Raw genomic sequence first — 22,782 nt, forward strand, 5'->3', positions numbered from 1 at the left:
TTTCGAGGAAATCAGCATGGCTCTTTGAAGTAAATGGGTAATTTTCCATTCTCTTTTAGAATACTTCGTGCCAGCAGAAGAATCCAGCCTCTGTGACAACCATAGAAATGTGCTGTTCTTTAATCGCAGGCTGACTCAGTTGTGGTGAACACCAGAGGAACACGGCTTTTGTGTTATAGTTCTTCTGTGTCTTTGAGTGGGCCAACAACGTGGGGAGGGGCAAGTGGCAATCTGCAGTCAGGGGGCGCTGTGCATGTAGCCCTTGGAGGAAGGACAGCTGTAAGTGACCCCTTTTCTTGCAGAAAGCCATATTACTTCTGTTTGGAGAGAATATAGCAATTACTTGAAATTACTGCTGAAAACATCGTCTGTGACTTCCTCTTTTTCCTCTTTTAAAACTGAAGGTCATCTAAGAGCTAGTACCACCTAGAAATGGATTTCCACAATGGCTTTTTGTCTAGCACACTTGTCCCCAGCCTGCAACCTGGATCTCACAGTCTGCACAGTGATGCGTGCATGTGTGCACATACAGGGGCAGAGGACAACCTCAGATATCATCTACCCACTGGATTTTGTTGTTTGGAGACAGAGATCCTTACTAACCAAGAACTCCCCAACTAGAGTTAGCTGGCCAAGTATCCACAGTGATTTCTACCAGCTTTGCACCCCCAGTTCTGAGACAATAAGAACAAGCCACCATTCTTGGGCTTTTGGCATGGGGCATAAGGGCTTAGCCCACTGAGGTCATTCTAGCCCTGCGGTATGAGTCTTTGTGTATCTCGGTCATTCTCTCACCCCATCTGCCATTTTGCAGGCAACAAATCTTGGTTTCTAGGACCAACCTTTGTTCTTACAAGGCTCATGCCTTCTAATTACAAATCTCATTTGAAGTGGGACTAAATATTCCTCCTATAAACTTTCATTCCAATGTTCGTGCACAGAAACATATTGCAGTGTGATCACAACCTTCGAAGTCTGTGTCTCTTAAATGGCCTATGCTGATATTTCTTTCTCTTGCTTCTTCGTCCTTGAGAAGCATGAAGACTTGTGTAGCCTGACATTTTTCTTTCCCTCCAAGTCTACATGTTCCAGTCATATTCCCTTCCCCCTCTGCCTCAACACTTGCCGTGGGTGCCCAAGTACGACTGCCTCTTCTACTGCTCACACCTAACCAGTTTGTCCTACATAATGCCAGCATGACAGAGTTTATGCTCTAAGATTTATAAAGGGCTCTCTAAATCCCAAATTCATGTCCACAGATCTTTAAGGGTTTGCTGATACATTTTTAGGGCCACAGACATTTTTTTGTTTTTTCCTCTTGATGAAAAGGTACAACATTGATTCCTGCATTGAATGATCGGTATGGTAGTGACATCATTTGAGTAGGTGGCTTAAAGACTCACATTTTATTACTGTGTTTATCTTTCTCCTACAGGGTCAATTCAATAATGCATTTATTCCCTTAAATCTGGGGTTAGAGTGATAAAGGTGCCTGAGAGTGTGGAAAAGGTTGTTTTGACAAGAAATGGTCATGTTTAAGAATCGAGCCATATCTTTATGAGTTCTACGAGGATGGTTACAGTCATGCTCTCCAGTGGGTTTTGATTTTGTCTTTATTTTCTGTTTGTTTTCTTCTAACAGTCTCCAGCACTCAAATCCTCTCTCCACCGAGTGTTAATTATATTTGCCTCCCCATGCAACATGGGCCAATGTGCCAAATCCTGTAAGTTGTCCTTTGATTTTCTGACAGCTTAGTGAGGGTGGATTCTGTCAAAAGCACAGTGATTGATGCTCAAGGACTTCGTGCTTTATTAAAGGCTTCCCTGCTGCTGCTCCCCATACTTCCTCCCACTCTCCTTATCTGTTCTCCAAGTCTGGTGACTAAGTTTTTCGAATTATAAGGTACACTTTTCAGAACATTCACCCTCCCCCATTTTCTGGCTTCTACTGGCTGTGTCTCAGCTGCAGATCATCAGTGACTTCTTCCGATTTTCTTCTGGCGAGGAAGTGCCTGATGTAGCCATTGTTTCTTCCTAAGAGCCCCTGAGCACTTCAAGTTGAGGAGAAGGAGGAGGTTGGAAGTAAGTTCTGGTCTGAGGAGGGAGTAGGATTTGAATAGATTTATTCATTCTTCTGGAATATTTTGGAATATTTAAGAATGTCCTCATTTTTTTTAGTCCTTGTTTTCTTTTTCTTTTTCTTTTTCTTTTTTTTTTTTTTGTTCTTTTTTTCGGAGCTGGGGACCGAACCCAGGGCCTTGCGCTTCCTAGGCAAGCGCTCTACCACTGAGCTAAATCCCCAGCCCCTAGTCCTTGTTTTCTTACTTCATCTCTTTGCCTACCTTTGTATTCTCCCTCATTGTCTCTATCTGCCACACAGTAAATCTGCCCTCTCCTCATACACAGACATGCATAGACTCACATTAGTGCTTTTTTTTTATTCATTTATTATATATGAGTACACTGTAGCTGTCTTCAGACACACCAGAAGAGGGCATCGGATCTCTTTACAGATGGTTGTGAGCCACCATGTGGTTGCTGGGAATTGAACTCAGGACCTCTGGAAGAGCAGTTGGGTGCTCTTAACTGCTGAGCCACCTCTCCAGCCCCCACATTAGTGCTTTTTAAAGTATGATTGCCTGTAGCCCAAACTGGCCTTGAACTCACTCCACAGCTAAGGAGGATCTTGAACTTCTGATCCTCCTGATTCAGTCTCTCAGATACTAGGATTGCAGACCACAACCTGTTTATCTGTTGCTTGGGATTGAACCCAGAGCTGTGTTCGTGGTAGGTAAGTCCCCATACCAATTGGGCTGCTCCCTGTCTGTCATGACATTACTTTTTGACAGGCTTGTTCCTGTCTTAAGTGATAATACCAGAAAGAAACAAGTCATCTCTGTTGGCTTTTGCACACTGCATTTGCTGATGGATTGAAGAAACTTAGCCCCACAATTCAGTGGAAGGGGAGTTTCCTGGTGCCTTTTTTATGAATGATCTTCAGAGTTCCTAAAACTCTAACACATTTTGGTTGACCATGCAGGAATTTTTAGACCAGAAATACTATCTGAACTGATTTTAGTCCAAATGCAAAGTAGTTGGAGCTTCTGTTGGCTTCAACCTCAATGCCCAGCCCAGCACTGATCAACTAATAGTAGTGAAGGGGGCATCTCTCATTATTGTAGCCATTTCCTCTTGTGCCATAAGAAAGGACAAATAGATGTAGGAAGAAAAAGCCATAGAACAGGCAGGTCACCTTAGCATCCACTTAATCTATAGTGAAATAGATGACAGTCTCACCAATCATGTCTGAGTTCCATTACTGTTCCCACTTGACAATCAGAGAAGGCTCCTGGACACATGGTCACACTGACACAAATGATTGGTCTCATCAAATTGGGACAAATTCTTACTTCCACCGTGGTATGAGATGCACAATGTTAGATGGATACATCAGAAAATAGAGAAATTTCCATCCAATTTGTTATTGAACACTGAACATCACTAAAAGTCATTCATTTATGGTTGCTTAGATTTCTAAACCTAAATAATATATTTAAGTGATAAGAGCCTCAGACGTGAAACTCTTTTTCCAGCTTTCATGAGAGTCCAGCTGCCTTTGCTGTCCCAGTTGGCTCCATTATATCTTATGTACAAATGTTGCATTCTGGGACATACTTGCCCTCTTTCCATCTTTCTTTTTTTTAATTGTTTTATTTATTTACATTCCAACCATTGTTCCCATCCCCCTCCCACAGTTCCTCATTCTATTCCCCCTTCCTCTTGCCTCTAAGAGGGTGCTTCCTCCCCACTGGGCATCCCCATTTCCTGGGGCCTAAAGTCTCTCAAGGCACATCTTCTTCCACTGAGGCCAGACTAGGAAGTCCTCTGCTATATATGTGCCAGGAAACTTGGACCAGCCCATGATTGTTGGTGGCTCAGTTACTGGCAACTCCCAGGTTTCTGGGTTACTTGAGACTACTTGTCTTCCTATGGGGTCATCCTCCCTTTTAGCTTCTTCAATCCTTCCCTTAATTCCTCCATAGGGGTCCCCAACTTCAGTCTAATGGTTGAGTATAAGTATCTGTGTCAGTCTCAGTCAGCTACTGGTAGGACCTCTCAGAAGACAGCTATGCTAGGCTCCTGTCTGTAAGTACACCATAGCATCAGTAATAGTGTCAGGCCTTTGTGCCCCCATCCCATGAGATGAATCCCAAGTTGGGTAGGTCACTGGACAACCTTTCCTTCATTCTTTTCTCTTTTTTGACCCTGCGGTTCTTTTAGGCAGGAACAATTCTGAGTCAGAAATTTTGACTGTGGGTTGGTTCCTCCTCTTGAGGCCCTGTCTATCTACTGGAGGTGGACTCTTTGAATTCCCTCTCCCCACTGTTGGGTACTTTGGTTAGGGTCACCCCATTGAGTCCTGAGAGTGTCTCACCTCCCAGGTCTCTCGGACTTTCTAGAAGGACCCCCCCACTCCCCACCCACAAAGCCTGCATATTCCCACTCATTCTCCTGATCCTCTGGGCAAATGGATGGAAATAGGAAAAAATCATCCTGAGTGAGGTAACCCAGACCAAAAAGACAAGCATGGTATGGACTCAGTGGTAAGTGGATATTAGCCAAAAACTACAGAATACCCAGGATACAACCCACAGACCTTAAGAAATTTGACAAGCAGGAAGGCCCAAGTAAGAATGCTTCAATCCCACTTGGAAGGGGGAACAAAGTAATCAGGGGAGGATAGAAGGGAGGAACATAGGTGGCAGAGGGGAGGGGATGGAGAAAGGGGGAACAAGATCAAGTAAGGGGGTGGGGCACAGGAGAGAAGCCCAGAGGGCCAGAGAATGAATGGAAATATGCAGACTTCTTCCAGCTTTCTTAGTAGTTCTACTACCTGTGAATGTCCTATTGCTTCACAGGGTCTCTTAGTACTCCTCCCAACTTTGACTCCTGCCTTATTCTCCTCATAGTCTCTTTAATTTGTCTACTAAACCAACCTCTTCTTGCCAACCCTTTCATACACATTTCATTCAGCCCCTGCTTTTGTATGCTTCACTGGGTGTATACTGATGTATGATTTATATACTTCATGACTCTGGACCAGTTTCCCAATCTTGATATCACTGCGTAGCTTTTGTTCTCCCTTCATTCCATCCTCTACAAGACACATCCAAAAAATAAAACCCAGAAAACGAAAAACGAAAAACGAAAAACGAAAAACAAACACATACATGTTGGCTTGAATACTGGACTCTCATTCTCCCACTGTCATATATGGTGAGTTATACTTTACTATTTTTTCAGATTTCTTACCTTCCTTACCTTTAGCAAGTACCCTTATTCCAAGTAGCAGAAGGAAGCCTGGAGATTTGTGTATGTGATATTCTTTTTAAAAAAAAACACTATATATATATATATATATATATATATATATATCATATAGTTTTCTGCCTGCGTGTATGTGCCTGCAGGCCAGAAAAGAGCACCAGACCTGATTATAGATGGTTGTGAGCCACCATGTGGTTGCTGGAAATTGAACTCAGGACCTCTGGAAGAGCAGACAGTGCTCTTAACCACTGAGCCATCTCTCCAGCCCTGTATGTGATATTCTGACGTAAAATCTGTTAGCCTAATATACTATAGCAAACTCAGAAGAGAAAGGACGACTATCTGTCATCTGAAATCATATCTCAACATTCTTGGGAATCTGGATTCCATCATCTTTCCTGATTTCATATAGGTATCATAGTTTAGAAATAGTTTGAGCCACCGAACCACCAAAATTATACAATATAGCTAGCTGCCTTTCATAGAGCCATTACAGATTTTCAGAGGAAAATAGAAGGACCTAAATAATGAACCCACCGTGGTTCTTGATTCTTAATAGAAATATGTATTGATAAATAGTTGATAAAGCAAATAAATGAATATATTTAATATATTAACAGGGCAATTTAATACTACTGAAAACCAGGTTTTTATTTATAAGTGATAGGTGACAAATTCTCCTAAATATTTTATTTGTCAACTAATACAAGTATAGAGATACAAATATAATATGTAATGTGACTTGTTCCTAGTTGTGGGTGCTTTTAAAGCATTCATTCTTAGAATAGACAAAGAATACCAGATATAAAGAGATGTACAGGGGTTTAATAATGTCAACGATTCCTTACAATGAGCAGCTTTCTTTAAAATGTTTGCCAATATAATAGCAAGGATCTTTTAAAAATCTACATCATAGTGTGGTGCTCCTTTCCTTAAAACCCCCACATGTTCCCATCTTAATCCAATGCAAGTCTAACCATTCTGTTGAATACCCAGTTGGATTTCTAAAACCACAGCTCTGTCTTCCTCAGCCCTTGTGAGCCCACCAAACTTTCTCCTTGTAAGGGCTCTGCACGACTTCATTTGCCCTGAAAGCTCACTCACTCTCAGGGAGCCAGGGAGCTCAGCCCCTCACTCCCCTTTGCCAAACAATACGTTCTTTATGCATTAGAGATAGCACTAAGGCTACCTAACAGAAGGTAAGGGCTGGCAGACAAGCAGGGCTGGGAACCTCTCAGGACAGAGAGAAACACTGTCTTGAAATGGCTGCAGTCTCTGCTTCTGCTTCCCCTTTTTTCATTCCTTAGTCTATAATCCACCGTGAGTCCATAACCCATTTGCTCCAACTGAAATCTAAGACCACTGCGTAATAGGACTATGTTTCCATGTTCCATTTTCAAACCTACCTTCTCACTCTATCTCCACCCTTCCATCCTAGCCTCGTTTTCTTCAGAGCGACTGAGATTTCGGAAGGTATCACATCTGTGCGTGGTAAATATTTGCTGGATTTTTTTTTCTCCCACGGGCTGTTTGAATTTTAAAGATTATTTTACTTGTTGATAAAACCAAATGTTGGATCTGAGATTGCAGAGAGGAACTCTTCATGCCTGAGGAGAATCCTTTTAGGATGAGGGCCTCCTCAGGATACAGATGCAGAAAATGGATAGTTTCCAGATGAGGGCCACTCAAGTGCTGATGTGAGGAATGTTCTTAAAAATGCTATTAAAGGCAATCTGTTAGTATATTAAGGTTAGTTGAGCATTTTATTTTATATATACCTGTATGTGTGTCCCAAGGTACATACATATGTGGAAGTCAGAAAGTACCCTGTGGGAGTTAGTTCTCTCCTTTTACATATGGGGATTGGGGATTGAACTCAGGTTGATGGTAATACATTACCCACCGAGCCATCACCTCTGTCCTATTTTGATATTTTAATGCTAATTATGTAACAGATAATACTATTTAACTTCTCATTTTACATATGTACTTTTTCAAATATCATTTCTTGGTAAAGTAAGTAAATTGGAACACAGCTCTTACCTGAAACCTCATTAGTTTTCAAGTGTAGGGTTTGATGATCGTGTCTGGAGGCTATGCTCTGTTTTGAAAGGGAGCGTTTTGCCAGAGTAATATGCCAGGTGGTTTCTGTCATATGGAAATCCAGCCATTTCTCTGCTAAGAACTTTCAGTAACAATTAAGGGAGGGCAAGTGGTCAGGAATGAACTCCGAGCTCTGGTTCCTGGGCCAAAACTCTTTCCAGGAGAGAGATCTCAGATGGACAGGAATGAGATCTCCAAGCATGGTGGCTAGCCCCAGAGCAGGAAGCCAAGATACACAGAACACTTCAAACAAAGCCAGCCTCATCCTTGAGAAGTCATCTGCTGGCCAGTGGCCAGAGGAAGATATGTGGGACTCCCGGGAAGTGTGCCCAACTCGGCATTCAAAGCTTCCTGTTTGAACAGACTCTGAGTACCAAGAGATAAAAGGCCATCCCCCATTTAGAAGAGACAGGGGTGCTCTGCTTGGCAGCCTGATCTTGAAATTTCAGAATGTGCTAGTCTTTCTGTACCTACTCTCGGTGTCTGTTGCCTTTGATCATTAGCTTTAGCCAGACTGTATTTGGGGTGGCCTTCACAGAGTGTAATAGCTGTAGAAATTACAGAGCAGCTAGTACAAAGGCTGCATGCAGAAAGGAACACTTATGTTTAAGTTCCCATAATGTAAGTTGCCCTAAATGATAGGATTCTGACTTGGTGTATATACTGATTTCAAACTGGATTAGGGGTTTGGGAATACTTCAAGTTGTATGTGGGGTAGAATAAAACTCCATTGAAATCTGATGGGAGACCTGAACTAATCCCCCCCCCAACTTTCATCTTCTTTAAAGATGAACAGGATCCAACAATGATCTGCTATCACTCAGTGTTTGGTTTTAGGTTTATGAGGAACATCAGGGTGATATGGGAGGGAAGCTAGTGTGTCCTTGATACCAACAACGATCAAAGAGTATAAGACAAGTGAAGACTTTGTTTTTCAAGAATAGCTATCTCATCAAGTCCTTGGGGAAATGCCTATATTTCATTGAGTGGTTCTGCCAGGTCCTAGCAGAGTTTGCAAAATGGCAAGATTTGGAGGAGGGGAAAAATGGAAGAGGGAAGTGAGGAAGAGAAGGGAACAAAGGGATGAAGGAAGGAAGAAAGGAAGGAAGGAAGGAAGATAGGAAGAAAGGAAGGAAGGAAGGAAGGAAGGAAGGAAGGAAGGAAGGAGAGAAGGAGAGAAGGAAGGAGTGGGTTGGTGGGGGAGAAGCCAGATACCTATATTGTAGGAGATATAATCCTTTGGGGTTTACAAGAAGTATGGTGGCATCCCCTGCACGTCTGCAAAGTTCAAAAGAAGATTATAGGAAAACTTTACAATAGCTCTCTGAGCAGGTAGGAGACGTGGCTGTGGGTTCAGAAAGGGTAAAAACTATAGTTAGAGTGGGGAGAAAACCCATTGAGTCTGCAGAAGAGATGGGAAGTTGGTTAGGTTGAGAGCAGTCACAAGTCTTCTCAGAGTTCTGAATTACAGACTTCCCATATGAAGACATTTGGAATCAAGAGGGTTGTAATTTCATGGATTTCCCCTATCAAATAAGCAGCAATGTACATTAGGGTCACATGAACATAGCTTTGAGACCTTAGCCAAGGATGCCCTCCCAGTGTCCTGTACAGTCTTATGCCCTGACTCCTCAATTGTTCTCTCTACCTTGCTCACTGGGTCACTTCCAAGCAGACCTACACCTCATCCGTCTAACCTGGATCTCCATTCAGCGGCACCTGAGTACTGTCTAGCCATCTGTCTGTCAGGAGACAGAGCTGACAAGCAAAGCTGCATCTGCCTGTTTCATGTGTCATTTATCTTTACTCTATGTTATGCCTGTGTCCACCCTCACTCAAATTTAGTGAATTGGTAGTACATGGGCATGATGGTGAGTGTTGTCAACTTGACAGAATCTACAATCATCTGGGCAGGCTTTTGTGGGAAGTGGGTTTCTTGATTGTGTTCACTAAAATGAGAAGACCTACTGAGTTGGTACCTACTGTGGGCAGTACCAACCCCTGGACTGAGAATCCTGTATCAGGTTCCTTGGGCTCTTGCCACTGTGATGCCTCTTGAACTGTGAGTCTCAATAAGTCTTTTTTACTTAGGTTGCTTTTGTCAGAGTACTTTACCACAGCAACTTAAAAGAAACCGAGACTTTGGTATTCTGTCTCATTTGGATCTGAGATGTACACATGAATGAACAGTGTGAACCTCAAAAGGCAACATTGTCAGGTCTTACTCATATACCACTAAAGGAGCTGGAGGCTCCAGTGTGCTTTGTAAGGTGCAGAGTCACTGAGAAGCCTCAGTTGCATGTCTGAAAAGCAGAGCTGGAAAAATTTCCTCGGATTATTTCTATTGTCCCCCAGCTTCCGAATCTGCCTTTCCAAAGAAATTTTCATACAGTGCATTTGCCCAATCCTAGGGGGGCCTCTTAAATTTCTGTTTCTATTTCTCCTCTTATTTATACCACACCCAAACCATTTTATTTGCTGTTTAAAAGCTTTCAACACACTGTAGAAAGAGGCTTGGGATGGAGGAAAATTGAGTCCTTCCTCACTTTGCAAGTTCTCCTGGGGAAAAGCTATGCACATAACTGATGATCTAGAGAGGGAATCAGAAATCAGTTGAGAAATGTTCACAGATGAAGGTCTGAGGGGGAGGGATAAGAAAGGGAAGGGGAAATGGAAGGGGAGAAGAAAGTAAGGGAGGAAAGAAGGAAGGAAGGAAGGTGGTGGCTTTCTAGGATTTGTTTCTTTTTTGTTTGTTTGTTTGTTTTCCATAGGACAGAAATTTATTGATGACTAACTGTGTAGCAAGGGCTAAAAATCCCAAAGAGCCTGAATCTTGAGTAAATGGAAGAAGCTCTTACTGTGAAAGTTAAGAGCTTTATACAGACATCCTTAGCAAGATAGCATGCTGCTCATACCGAAGCATGTTCTTTATATAGGAAAATACGCAATAGCTCTTTAGATGTGATTAACAAATTTCCACATTTGCCTTGATGTGAAAGAGTGACAGAGATTCACCTCCTGTTAGATAAGAGAAGGGAATTGTGTGGCTAAAGAGACCAGTGAAGTTGGAGATGGATGGCCTTTCTAGGAGGAAGACAAGGATCTATGGGGACAAGGCTTGGCTGCAGAGGACTGGAGAATTCCAAGAAAAATGTTGCTGAAGATCAAATTCTAAGTTGTGCCAGCTTCGTTTAGTACAATATCTTCTACTTTTTTTTAAATCTTAAAACTTGAATAAATAGGTTGAAATAACATGTTTATCCGGATATTTGGGAAATGTAGGAAAAGATTATCCATAAATATTATGAAAGACACCTTTAATGAATAATTATTAATATTGAGTATACAATATTCTTTGCTGTTTCTTGTTCATGTGTATGTGTATGCATGTGCATGTGTGTGTGTGTGTCCTTGTGTGTGTGTGTGTGTGTGTGTGTGTGTGTGTGTGGTATAGTAGTAGTAGTAGTAGTAGTAGTAGTAGTAGTAAGTAACATGTATGTGGCAAGTTAGACATGTGTAAATCAAAGGACAGCTTTGGACCAGCATCTTGTTCGTGGCTGCTTATGCTAGGTGGCTCATAAGCTTCCAAGATTCTCCTGTCTGATCTTCCCATCTCTTTGTAGAAGTACTGGGATAACAGAAGTATTCAGTTTTTATATGGGGCCTATGGGTCTGAGTTCAGTTTGTCAGACTGGGATGATCAAAGCTTTCCTCACTGAGCTGTTGTCTCCTGGACTCATTACTTTCTTTTAATGTATATGAACGTTTTGCTTAATACGTTTGTGTACCTGGGACCTACAGAAACCAAAAAAGGATGTGGGATCCCTTAGAATTGGAGCTACAGACAGTTGTGAGCTGCCTGCCATATGGGTGTTGGAAATAGAACTCAGGTCCTCTAGATAAACAGCCAATGCTCTTAACTGCTGAGCCATCTCTCTGGCCCTGCCCTCTTTAAAAATAGTTGTTGTTGTTGTTGTCATTAACAACTCTGTGAGAAGAAAAGTAGCAGTTATGTAAATGGTTCTTATTTATAAAACTGAAACTCATACAGATCTATAATTGCTACCAAATGGATTGCAGGCGGGCAGCCTGGTCCTGGTTCCAGCCTCTTCTTGATGCCTCGTAGCCCATGAGGATATGAATATGTGACCACTGATTCCTACAGTATGCCTTCCCCACCATGACAGGTTGCATCCCTTGAATTTTGAGTCAGAACAGAACATTCCTTCCTTAGGATGATTCTTCTCTGGTGTTTGACCACAATGACAAGAAGAGTAACAGTTATGCAGCCATAATCATACAGGCCTTAATGGATGGATGATGAGCGGGGAGACAAAACTCAGAGGTGTCTCTAGGGCCTGCTGAAATATAGTAAATGTGAAATCAAACAGACCCATCTCTTCATTCGCTCTGGGACTACTCAAACCGCAATAAATTTCTTCATTTCCCCGAGATTCCTCACATATAAAATACTAAATGAGAGTGCTAACCTTGAAGGATTGTTGGTGGATACAGGAGATAAGAACTCCGAGGACTTGGCACTTCGGTCAGCGCTCAGTGGTACTTCTACTTCCCTATTTGGCCAGCTCAAAAGAATGAGCGAGATCTGAGTCCTTGAAAAGGAATTTCGGAGAAAGGGACATGAGCCTTATGGTTTCAGTGTTTACATTGCCTCTTAAATTCATGCTGAAACTTAATCCTCCAGGACAACAGTACGAAGCTGTAGAGCCTTCAGCATGGGATAAAGGTCTTTATAAAAGGACCTGAAGGAATGACATTTCTCATTTCTGCCGTGCGACGACAGAACTCCGAGGTCGATTCCTTTTACAAGCAATGAGCAGCCCTCAGCAGAGAGTTCCGAGTCTATGGAGATGTAAGCAGCAAATTTCTGGTGCGATATTTTCCTTGGCTTCAGGACGCTTGTTTTACCTGCTTGATGAACTAAGGAAACAAGGCCATTGAATTGTACTTGTTTCAAGATATGATCAGAAAAGAATCTGGGGGATTGGACTTTCCTATTTCTCAGCAATAGCTTTATATTCTTCAAGAAATACATGAGTGAGTGAGTGAGTGAATGAATGAATGAATGAATGAATGCAGTTAGCAACAGACTTTGTTTCATTTCTCATCTTTATCTCTAGACTGTGCCAAGGCCTTCCTGATTGGTCAATAGTCTGCTTCCATAGCTTATTGATAACTCACTGGCAAGAGGGCTGAGCTGCCAGAATTCTGGCTTTTAAACATCTAGACAGAAGATTCACAAATAACTAGGAGAGGAGACACATGCTGCCTTTGTTCCCATCCTTCAATATCAGGTCCCAGAATTTCTATCTCTGATGGAAGGTTCAGACTCAAAACTCTTGTCACTACCACAAGCCATCCATTTGACTCCTGCCCATGGCATGGCATTTACTGGAGATAATGCTTCCTCCTGATGAGCAAGATGACTCAGCTCTGAAATTTTTTGTCCTTGAAGATTTCTGGAGCTTTGACTTAGGCAGCATCATGTGACTGCCCTGCTAACATTCCTCTACTCATCACAGCACCATCTGTAAACACATGGCTCTTCTGTTGAGTGGCATCCCGAGAAGCCGAGGCTAGGAGAAGAATTTCCAGAATGTCCATGAGAAGGTGGTGTTTTAGAAGGATTCCCAGCCATGGTTAGGAATACTCAGTGTTTGGATTTCATGAGCTCTTCCCTAAAGCATTCTTTGGGAGTCCTCTCTGTCTCTGCTTTTATGGGAAAGATGTAACAGAAATGGCCTGTGAGGGCTCCCGAGGTGGGGAGAAAAATATCCTAGTCCATTTCCTTTTACTATACAAAGCTTTACACATCATTTCTGTGCCCTGGTTTCTAAAGCTAAGATGGTCTGGGACTGCAGAAATGGCTCAGAGGTTAAGAGCACTAGCTGTTCTTCCAGAGGTCCTGAGTTCAAATCCAGCAACCATACCGTGGCTTATAACCACCTATAATGAGATCTGGTGCCCTTGTCTAGAATGAAGACAGACATGCTGGCAGAACGCAGTATACATAATCAATAAATAAATCTTTTTTTAAAAAAATCTAAGATAGTTTATTACATGATAAAGCTTTATTAGCACACCCTGGACCTGGGAAGTAGGCCTTTGATCATGTGACCACATAACACCCCTAGGATGAGTAACAGCATTTCAGCTTGAAAACTGGAGCCCAAAAAAGTTGACTTCTCTAAGGTCACACAGCTTTCGAAACAAAAGTCTGGAGCGCTTTAAGTGACCTTTACTTTGAATGGGAGAAGATGGCTCAGTAGTTAAGAACATACACTGCTCCTCCAGAAAACCCCCAGAGGATACAAGTTGGATTCTGACCAAACCCATCAGGTGTCTATAACTCTAGCTCCAGGCTAGATCCTGGATTCCTAGTGAAATCCATATTTCACCAGGCACATGGCCTCACGTGTACGTACTTGCACATAATTAAAAATAATAAAAAATTACTTTCTAAAAATCATTCTTACTTTGCTTGAGTGTGTGAGGATCAAGATGTGATCGCGCAAAGCTCATCACAGTGTCCCATCGATTCAGTTAAGTAGAAGGCTTTTTATCAGCACAAATATTTTATCCTAGTTTTTCCCCGTCCTGATTTTATGTGACAAGTTGCCAAGACAAAGTCTGTCTAAAATTGAAAGACAAGAAAAACATAATGGACAAAGAGAAGTAATTTATCTAATATATGGGGCAGGGAAAAAACATGAACTTAGAATAGTATTTCCTGGAGTATATGTGGCCTTAGCCTGTAACTCTCCATGGTCACAACCCATAAGGTTAAGTACCTTCTCCTTCCTGTGACAGATTGATTTTTTTAACTTTAGATAACCTACATTTAGTCTGATTTCCACATTCAGGAAGCTCATCCGATTCTTAAAGATTTCTCTGTATATCAGCCTTCTAGAGAAACTCCTAGAAGGTGACCTTCCTTTCTTCCCAATTCTGACTAGCGAGGCACTGAGCCTTTCCCCTGGAAGTCTTAGTTACTCACTTCACTAAAACACTCTCACTTTTCCAAGGGCTGTCAGTATGTTTGTCTGTTTTACATATGATTTCTCACTAGAATTAAATGAATTACAAAGCACAAAGAATTCTAAGTGGCATAGAGCTATCTAAATATAACCCATATTGGCTTTGAGATTTCTTCATAGATATTGGGTCTCTGTGAGACTACTAGAACAGGTTGAGCTTTGCTTCCCAAGCAAGCGAGACCATTTCTTGCATAAACTTTGGACATCTTATACTAGACTGGGAAGCTCATCGAGACTGTGACTGAATATCATTTCCAAGCCAGTAGCACCAAGTCTACAAATGGAGATTGTTTCTAGAATTCACATATTGCAAAATAGTTATCGACTGTCATGGGACTGGCTGCATTTGCAAAACTGCCTGACATGAATTGCCAGTTGGCCAGTGCTGATCTTGATCCTGCCTGTCCTCCAGCAAGGGTTTGTTTGCCAGATACAGGTCATTTTCAAGATCTTGAATACTGTGGATTGAGGACCAAGCAGCAAGTACCCCTCACCTTGCAGATTTGTAATGCAGTTTATAGCTATAAAGTAGGCAAATATATGAGGTATAATTTCCACCTCTAATGATGCTGCAAACAATGCTCCCTAGTAGGGGCATGACTTAATGAAGTACCTGTCATTATGTATGAAGGAGTGATGCCTGATGACAGGAATATGCCAAGTGGGGCTTTCTGTTGAAAGAAGGAAGGAAAAGCAAGATGCGGTGAAGGTCTCTAATGAGCCTCCAATTGAGATCACAAGAGTCAGCCTGATCATGTAATAGAGGGCAACTCCTTTGTCCGTGGTCTGCTCATGAATATTTTAAATCACTGAAACTTAAATGGTCGCTAAAGGCAAAATATTTTTCCAATTACCCAGTACTTGAAGTAAGTGAGGATGGCAGATACATAATTTATACGACACTGTATATGTATATGTGAGTTAAAATATGATTGTATATAGCATATGTGCACATCTGTATGTGAATACATTGGCTTGGGGAGGTTAAAGATCCTTAGGTATCCTGTTCTATCTTTTTCCATCCTCTTCTTTGAGATGAAGTCCCTAAGTGATCATGGAGCTACGCTGTCTACCAGCAACTCCAGGGAACCCCCAGATCCCCTATCACCTCCCATAGCACCAGGGTTATAGGCTCCTGCAGCCACATCAGCTCCTTTCAAGGGTGGTGGGGGCTGAGCTCATGTCTGGATGTTTTCACAGTGAGTGCTCTCATGGAGACATCTCTCTAGACCTAGACTTCCTTGTGCTGTATCTCTCTAGACCTAGTCTTCCTTGTGCTTTATCTCTCTAGACCTAGCCTTCCTTGTGCTGTATCTCTCTAGACCTAGCCTTCCTTGTGCTGTATCTCTCTAGACCTAGCCCTCCTTGTGCTGTATGCCTTATTCTTTATAAGTGAGTTTTCATTTTTGTAGTATTTGGTCATCAAACAGAGCAGAGCCCAATTACACATAAGACCTCTGTTTGCTACATCTAGAGGGTAGAAACAATAGCAGTGATTGTGGCCACAGAAACTGTACTTCTATCGAACATTCTCATTACTCATAGGTCATCTGGTCTCAGAGGCGTTGAAGACACACACCTTACTTTATGCCTAAATAAGGGGGTTATTTTTACTATAAGGTTCTAGAAAACATAAACATATTTGATTATATAGTTTAAATATTTATCTTCTACCTTTTTTGCCTTCATTTGTTTGTTAGTATGTATTATGTATGTGTGTATATATGTACGTGTGCATGCTCATGTGTAGAAATTGGAAGATAACTTTTGATACTTAATTCTTTCCTTTTACCATCTGGCTCCCAGAGATTGAACTCAGTTTGTCAGGTGAGGTAGGAAACACCTTAATCCACTGAGCCATCTTACCTATGTTTTTGTTGTTGTTGCTGCTGCTGCTACTGCTGCTGCTGCTGTTAATTTTTTCTTCTCTGTGGGGCTAAATGAGAATGTATTGGAAGGTAACTTTTTGAGTCTAGGTGTGATTACCTAGCCCATTCTGGTCTGAGATTCTCTATGCAGCCCAGATTGGCCTTAAAAGCACGCATTTCCTTGTCCTAATTTCAAGTGCCAGGGTTATAGATATGCAACACCAATACTATTTTTCTAACTAACATTTCCACTGGAAAGAACTCAGGGTCTTTTTCATTGATGCATCAAAAATTTGACCAATAACCTTTGTGGTGTTCTGTCTGGAAGGACTGTTTTATCTGACATTCCTAAAGATGTTTAGTCAGTAGAAACATGGCCCTTGCCAGATGTGAGCCGCTGGTGTCATTTTCCTTGATGGTTATTTGTTAGAATGTAAACATGTCCCTGAAATGAAGCCCTATAATGATTAAAATAGCTATCAGTCATTGATCGTCCAAGGAGAAACCCTTCCCAGAGATCAAATAATCCTCACAGTAGCCTGTGAAGGGAGGATTAACCCCATTAATAATGAGGAATCCAGGGCTTCCTGAGGGGAATCAACATGGCAAGTGCTAACACCTAGAAGGTGGCTAAGTTTTCTGAGACTGTGCAGACAAAGAACTCAAGGTTGTGTGGGTCGTTTGCTTTTAATTTCCAGTGTTTTCCCATGAAAGAGACAATAAAACGCTCCCCCATTTTCTCCTTCTTTGTTTTCTTTATGACCAATCATATGACCATAAGTCAAGTCAAGAATGCTGACAAGTATTTGTTCTCTGTTAGTCTGACTCAATAAAATGCAAGGTCTAAATGGCCTAGTGACAGATTAATTAATTCAATAACCACAGGACTTGTTTGTAGAGTTGTCTTCAGATTTTTTATGCACCACGTTTCTATTTGAGCCCACTCTTTATGAAGAGCCTGCCTGCCTGCCTGCCTGCCTTCATTCATTCATTCATTCATTCATTTATTTATTTATTTATTTATTTATTTATTTATTTATTTATTTATTTATTTATAGATCTACAGCCACTTACCTGCTCTCTCTTGGCTTTTTTCCCTTTCTCTTTTAAATTTGTGTGTGTGTGAGTGTGTGTGTGTATGTTTGTGTGTGTATATGTGTGTGTATGTGAGTATATGTGTGTATGTGTGTGTGTGTGTCTGTGTGTCTGTGTGTACATGTGTGTGTATGCGTGTGTATGTGTATATGTCTGTGTGTGCATGTGTGTGTCTGTGTGTGCATGTGTGTATGTGTGTATATGTGTGTGTATGCGTGTATGTGTATATGTCTGTGTGTCTGTCTGTGTGTGTGCATGTGTGCATGTGTGTGTATGTGTGTGTGTGTGTGTTCATTGCTTTGTAATCCATTCTGCTCTTGAACTCACTATATAGCCTAATTCAAGAGCTCCCTGGCTTAGACTCCTGTGTACTAGACTTACAGAAATGTATCAACATGCCTGGTGATAATTGCTATTCATTTATTCTTAAAAGATTTCAATTAATGTGCTCTACTGCTGGTACATGGGCTGGTTCCAAGTGAAATGGGGGCAAGCTCTTTTAATAGTTATAACATTAAGTAGTTTATTGGAATATATATACATATGCGCATAAACTTCATGAAGATTTTCCTAACAAAGTTAACTGTTTTTACACAAGAAAACATTAAGCATGCTAGGGTAAATGGTTATAAACAAATTGGAGGCTAGCCTGGGCCATGGAGGAAGACCCTACGCAAAACAGAAAATAAATTCTTAGCATATAATGTGAGATTAATAATTGCTGCTGAATACTTAGCCATTTCTATAAAAAATTGAAAGTCTATAAGTTCCCAGAAGCAGGGATTAAATTGAAGATACAAACGTAAATCCACATACCTATAGAAACCTGATTTTTGACAAAGATGTACACACTGGCCAAGAAGATAGAATCTTCAACAAATCTTGCTGGTCAGAATGAATGGCTGCACATAGAAGAATATAAATAGATCTATACTTATCATTGTGCTCAAAACTCAACTCTAAGTGGACCAAGGACCTCAACATATGGCTAGGTACATTGAATCTGACAGAACAGAAAGTGGGAATAGTCTTGAACTCATTCTTGCAGGAAAAGAATTTCTGAACAGGATACCAGTGGAATATGCATAAAACTTCAATAAGTAAGAGGGATGCCATAAAAATAAAACCCTTCTCTATAACAATGGTCACTCTCATTTGGACAAATTGGCAGGCTGTAGAATGGTAAAAGATCTTTACCAGCCACATGTCTGCTAACGGGCTAATATCTAAAATATATAAAGAACTAAAATAAAACTTGACATCAAGTAAACAAATGACCCAATAAAATATGGGGTGTAGAACCAGAGAGCACCCACATGGCTGAGAAACATTGAAAAAAATGTTCATCGGGGAAATGTAAATCAGCTTTGAGATTTTGTCTTGCACCTGTCAGAGTGAACACGATCAATAAAAAAAGGACAGCTCACACTGGTGAGAATGTGTGCTAAGAGGAACACTCATTCATTGCCAATGGGACTACAAACTTGTAAAGTCGCTATGAAAATCAGGAAGCTAGGGATTAGCCTACCTCAAGATCTAGCTTGTATCACTCTTGGGCATACACCCAAAGGACTGATAACATATTACAGAGACACTTGCTTGCCCGTGGTCATTGCTGCTTTCTTCATGATAAGCAGAAATTATAGCCTACATGTCCACCAACAGATAGATAATGTGGTATATTTACACAGTATATTTAGCAGTTAAAAAAACCAAATCATGAAATTAACAGATAAATGGACAGACCTAGAAAAAAATCATCCTGAGTAAGGTAACACAGACTCAGAAAGACAAATATGGTATATATTTTTAAATTGGTTATTTTATTTATTTATTTATTTATTTATTTATTTATTTATATTTCAAATGTTGTCCTCCTTCCTGGTCTCCCCTTTGCATGTCCCCATCCCATCCACCTTCCCCTTTCCCTCTAAGAGGGTACTCTTCCTCCCACTCATCCACTCTTGCCTCACCACTCTAGAATTCTCTTATGTTAGGGCATCAAGCCTCCAAAGGAGCAAGACCTCCCCTCCCATTGATGTCTGATAAGGCAATCCTATGCTACATATGCAGCTCCAGCCATGGGTCCCTCCATGTGTACTCTTTGGTTGGAGGTTTAGTCCCTGGGAGCTCTGAAGGTCTGGTTAGTTGATATTGTTATTCTTCCTATGGGGTTGCAAGCTCCCTCATTCCTTCCCCAAACTCTTCCATTGGGGTCCCTGGGCTCGTTCTATCATTGCCTATGAATATCTGCATCTGTATTAGTCAGGTTCTGGCAGAGCCTCTCAGGGGACAGCTATACCAGGCTCCTATCAGCAAGCACTTCTTGGCATCAGCAATAGTGTCGGGGTTTGGTGTCTCCAGATGGGATGGATCCCTAGATGGGATGATCTCTGGAAGGCCTTTCCTTCAGCCTCTGCTCCATTTTTCTGTCTCTGTATTTCCTTTAGATGGGAGCAATTTTATATGCTTTCTTATATGATAATGTTAGTTTTTAAGCCTTTAATACGAACACTATTATTCATATAACCACAAAGCTTGTGCTTTGCGTAAGAGACTAGGGAGAAGGAAAGGAATTACTAAGGTGAGGGAAATAGAATACATAGTTATGGAAAGTTGGGTATGCGGGACTGGAATGGTAGAAGGGGAGGGAAGGGACAGGGAAGGGAGAGAATTCAGGAATGATGGTGGGGAGGGGAGACAGAGGGCCATTTGAGAGACCATATAGAAACCTACTATAGTAGAGACTTCTTAAGATATATACATATATGAAAGAAATCTAAATGGAGTCACCAAATAACAGAAAACACAAAGCCTCAACTAGACCTCTTTCGATATCAAGTGAAACCTACCTCCCATAGGAATGCATTATGTTTCATTGAGTTATCGGTCAAAGAGGCCCCCCAACTCAGGCTGTTGTCAAGGTTATTAGATGCTCTCCACAAACTGATGCTCCTGCCTTATTGCTGAAGACAGCATCTACATATCTCACTGAACATAAAAAAGTGGGGCTGCTACCTAACTAAGGCAGCAGACTCCTCCAGACAGATTTTCATGGTACTCTAAGGAACTTTGCATGTTATCATAGGAGAAAGCTAAACACTAACCCAGCTACAAACCCTTTGATCTATAGTGCTGACTTGTTTACATGACATGCTGGTGTAATAATAGCACAAAAGTCATAGGAGTAACCAACATGTATCTGATTCAATTAGAGGCTCACTCCTTGAGATGGAACCCATACTATGTTCAGGTAGCCAAGAGCTCAGGACTGATGAAGCTAGGTACACACCAAATATATTGTTTAGGTAAGTAAACCTAATGACAAAATGACTCTTGACAATATTCTGCTCTATCCATAGATCCATGTTTTGTTCAGCCAGCATCATAGAAACTTCATCCTACAGGAGACGATGAATAATACAGAGACCCACAAATGAACTGAATGTGCAGGTAATGAGAGACCTTGGAACACTCATTCCTGAATGAGATGTCTTCATTAAATCCTCCCCCTTGGGGCCCAGGGAAATATGTGGACAAAGAGGCAGAAAGATGCTAAGAGCCAGTGGGGATAGAAAACAACTTGGAAATAGACCTTCTAGATATACAGAACCGGTGCACATATGAAGCCACAGAAGTTACAGCAGCATGAACAAAGTCTGCACGTGTCTAATCTAGATACGGTCCCAGTACTGAGAAAGGAAGTGACATAAGCTCCCATCCCTAAACAAGAAGCTATCTCCAATTAAAAACCACTCGTAAAATAATAATTGGTTGGTTTTGGTTTTTGTTTGTTCGTTTGTTTGTTTTTCAACAAAGTCTCATTGAGTAGACAAAGCACTCTTAAGGGAGGGCCCATGTAGACCAGTAGAAGGGCAACACAGAGTGAACTCAATGGCATTTTTGAAGATTTTTTGTGTCACAATATCATTTGGAGAGCATCTTCTGATTTCCTGCAATGCACTCACCCCCACCAACTTTCTTCCTTGTTCAACAAAAAGCTGAGAAACTCTACTTGCTAAATTCTGTGTTGTTTTAGGAAACCAAATTATCCAAACCACTTACAGTCAGATTAACATCACTTTAAATCCTCTTAATTTTTAATGGAACAAAAATCCCTTTCACCTTTCATTGAACTCTTGTAGAACTCTTGGTACACGGAAATTATGGGAAGTAATGCATAATACCCTTTCCTATTCCGGCTCATTGCCATTTGCAGATTTATCCTGAAGCTAGAGCACTGAGAAAATCCAGAGTAGGTGGTCTTGGTCCACATATATGCTCCATTCCGATATGAAGGACTTCAGATTCCATAGATAATTACTTGTGTAGCCCTAGGTTTGCAGGATTCCTTCCAAGCTAGGTAAATTATAAGCCCTGGTTGTGACTTTCCAGTGTTGGGCCCATAGTAAGGAGTCAATAAATGTTGCTGAAATTTATTTTATTAAAAGATATCAGGGTGGTGCATGCTTATAATACCAACATTCAAGAAGATTGGTCATGAGTTCAAGGCTAGCCACAGCTACATAGCAATTTACAGGACCCTGCTAGGCTTTATAGGCAGAAGCTGTGTCAAAAAATAAATAATAATTAAAAAAAATAAGTAAAACACATTAGAACAAAAGGAAATCCCGGAGGAGGAGGAAAACGAGCAGACTCACCGGCAATATTATGAATTGTTTGTTTTAGATCCTGAGGATGGATCTGGGGGCACTTACCCACTGCTTGAACACTATACCACCATGTCTACCCTGCCCCAATAGAACTTCTGCCCTGTCCCGCATTATTAAATATGGATGCAAATAAGATGAGAATACACACCAGTAATAAATTAGAATGAATACCATCGTACTGTGCCAAAAGATGCTCTAAAAGGCTTGTTCTCATTCTAATATAAGATTTTAAAAACATTTCCATAATTACTAAAGAGGGATGTTAGAAAAAATTTAAAAAGCATCACCAGTAGAAATTATCATAAATTAATAGCACTTGGAGGCACCCAGATTTTGTCAGAATGACCTTTTAATGTGCAGGGCTTGGAAGATGGTGAGGCAGTGGCTGTGTTCCCTTCCCTTTGCCAAAAATAATGTGAATCCCTTCTGGTGTTTATGGCAAGGAGAATAAATGACCTTTGTCTTTCCCTTAGTCAGAAACACACTAAATCTTTCGGGATTGTTTGAAGTAGCCCCATCTATTTTTGGTCCTGTTTTCATGAGTGTGGACTCTCCTCTCGACTAGAGAAGGCCTTTCATTAAAAAAAAAAAAGCTGGGTTATAATACTTTATTTTGTGATCAATGGTTCCCTGTACATCCAATGGTCTTGAGGGACCC

At 41.1% G+C, this 22,782-nt stretch overlaps 2 long non-coding RNA genes across 3 annotated transcripts in view; one reads left to right on the forward strand and one right to left on the reverse strand.

Annotated features, from left to right (window-relative positions):
* The window catches only part of LOC134482753 (uncharacterized), a 62,288-nt gene extending 62,015 nt beyond the window's left edge, over positions 1-273 (reverse strand). The window contains exon 1 of the long non-coding RNA XR_010059273.1: positions 1-273. This exon is cut by the window's left edge and continues 77 nt beyond it. This is a non-coding gene — a long non-coding RNA (uncharacterized LOC134482753).
* The window catches only part of LOC134482752 (uncharacterized), a 48,652-nt gene that overhangs the window by 20,422 nt on the left and 5,448 nt on the right, over positions 1-22,782 (forward strand). For both annotated transcript variants that reach the window (XR_010059271.1, XR_010059272.1), the window contains exon 3: positions 20,814-20,904. This is a non-coding gene — a long non-coding RNA (uncharacterized LOC134482752). The remainder of the gene's footprint in view (positions 1-20,813; positions 20,905-22,782) is intronic.

This window comes from Rattus norvegicus, chromosome 17 (assembly GCF_036323735.1).
Source record: "Rattus norvegicus strain BN/NHsdMcwi chromosome 17, GRCr8, whole genome shotgun sequence".
NCBI classification, from domain to species: domain Eukaryota; kingdom Metazoa; phylum Chordata; class Mammalia; order Rodentia; family Muridae; genus Rattus; species Rattus norvegicus.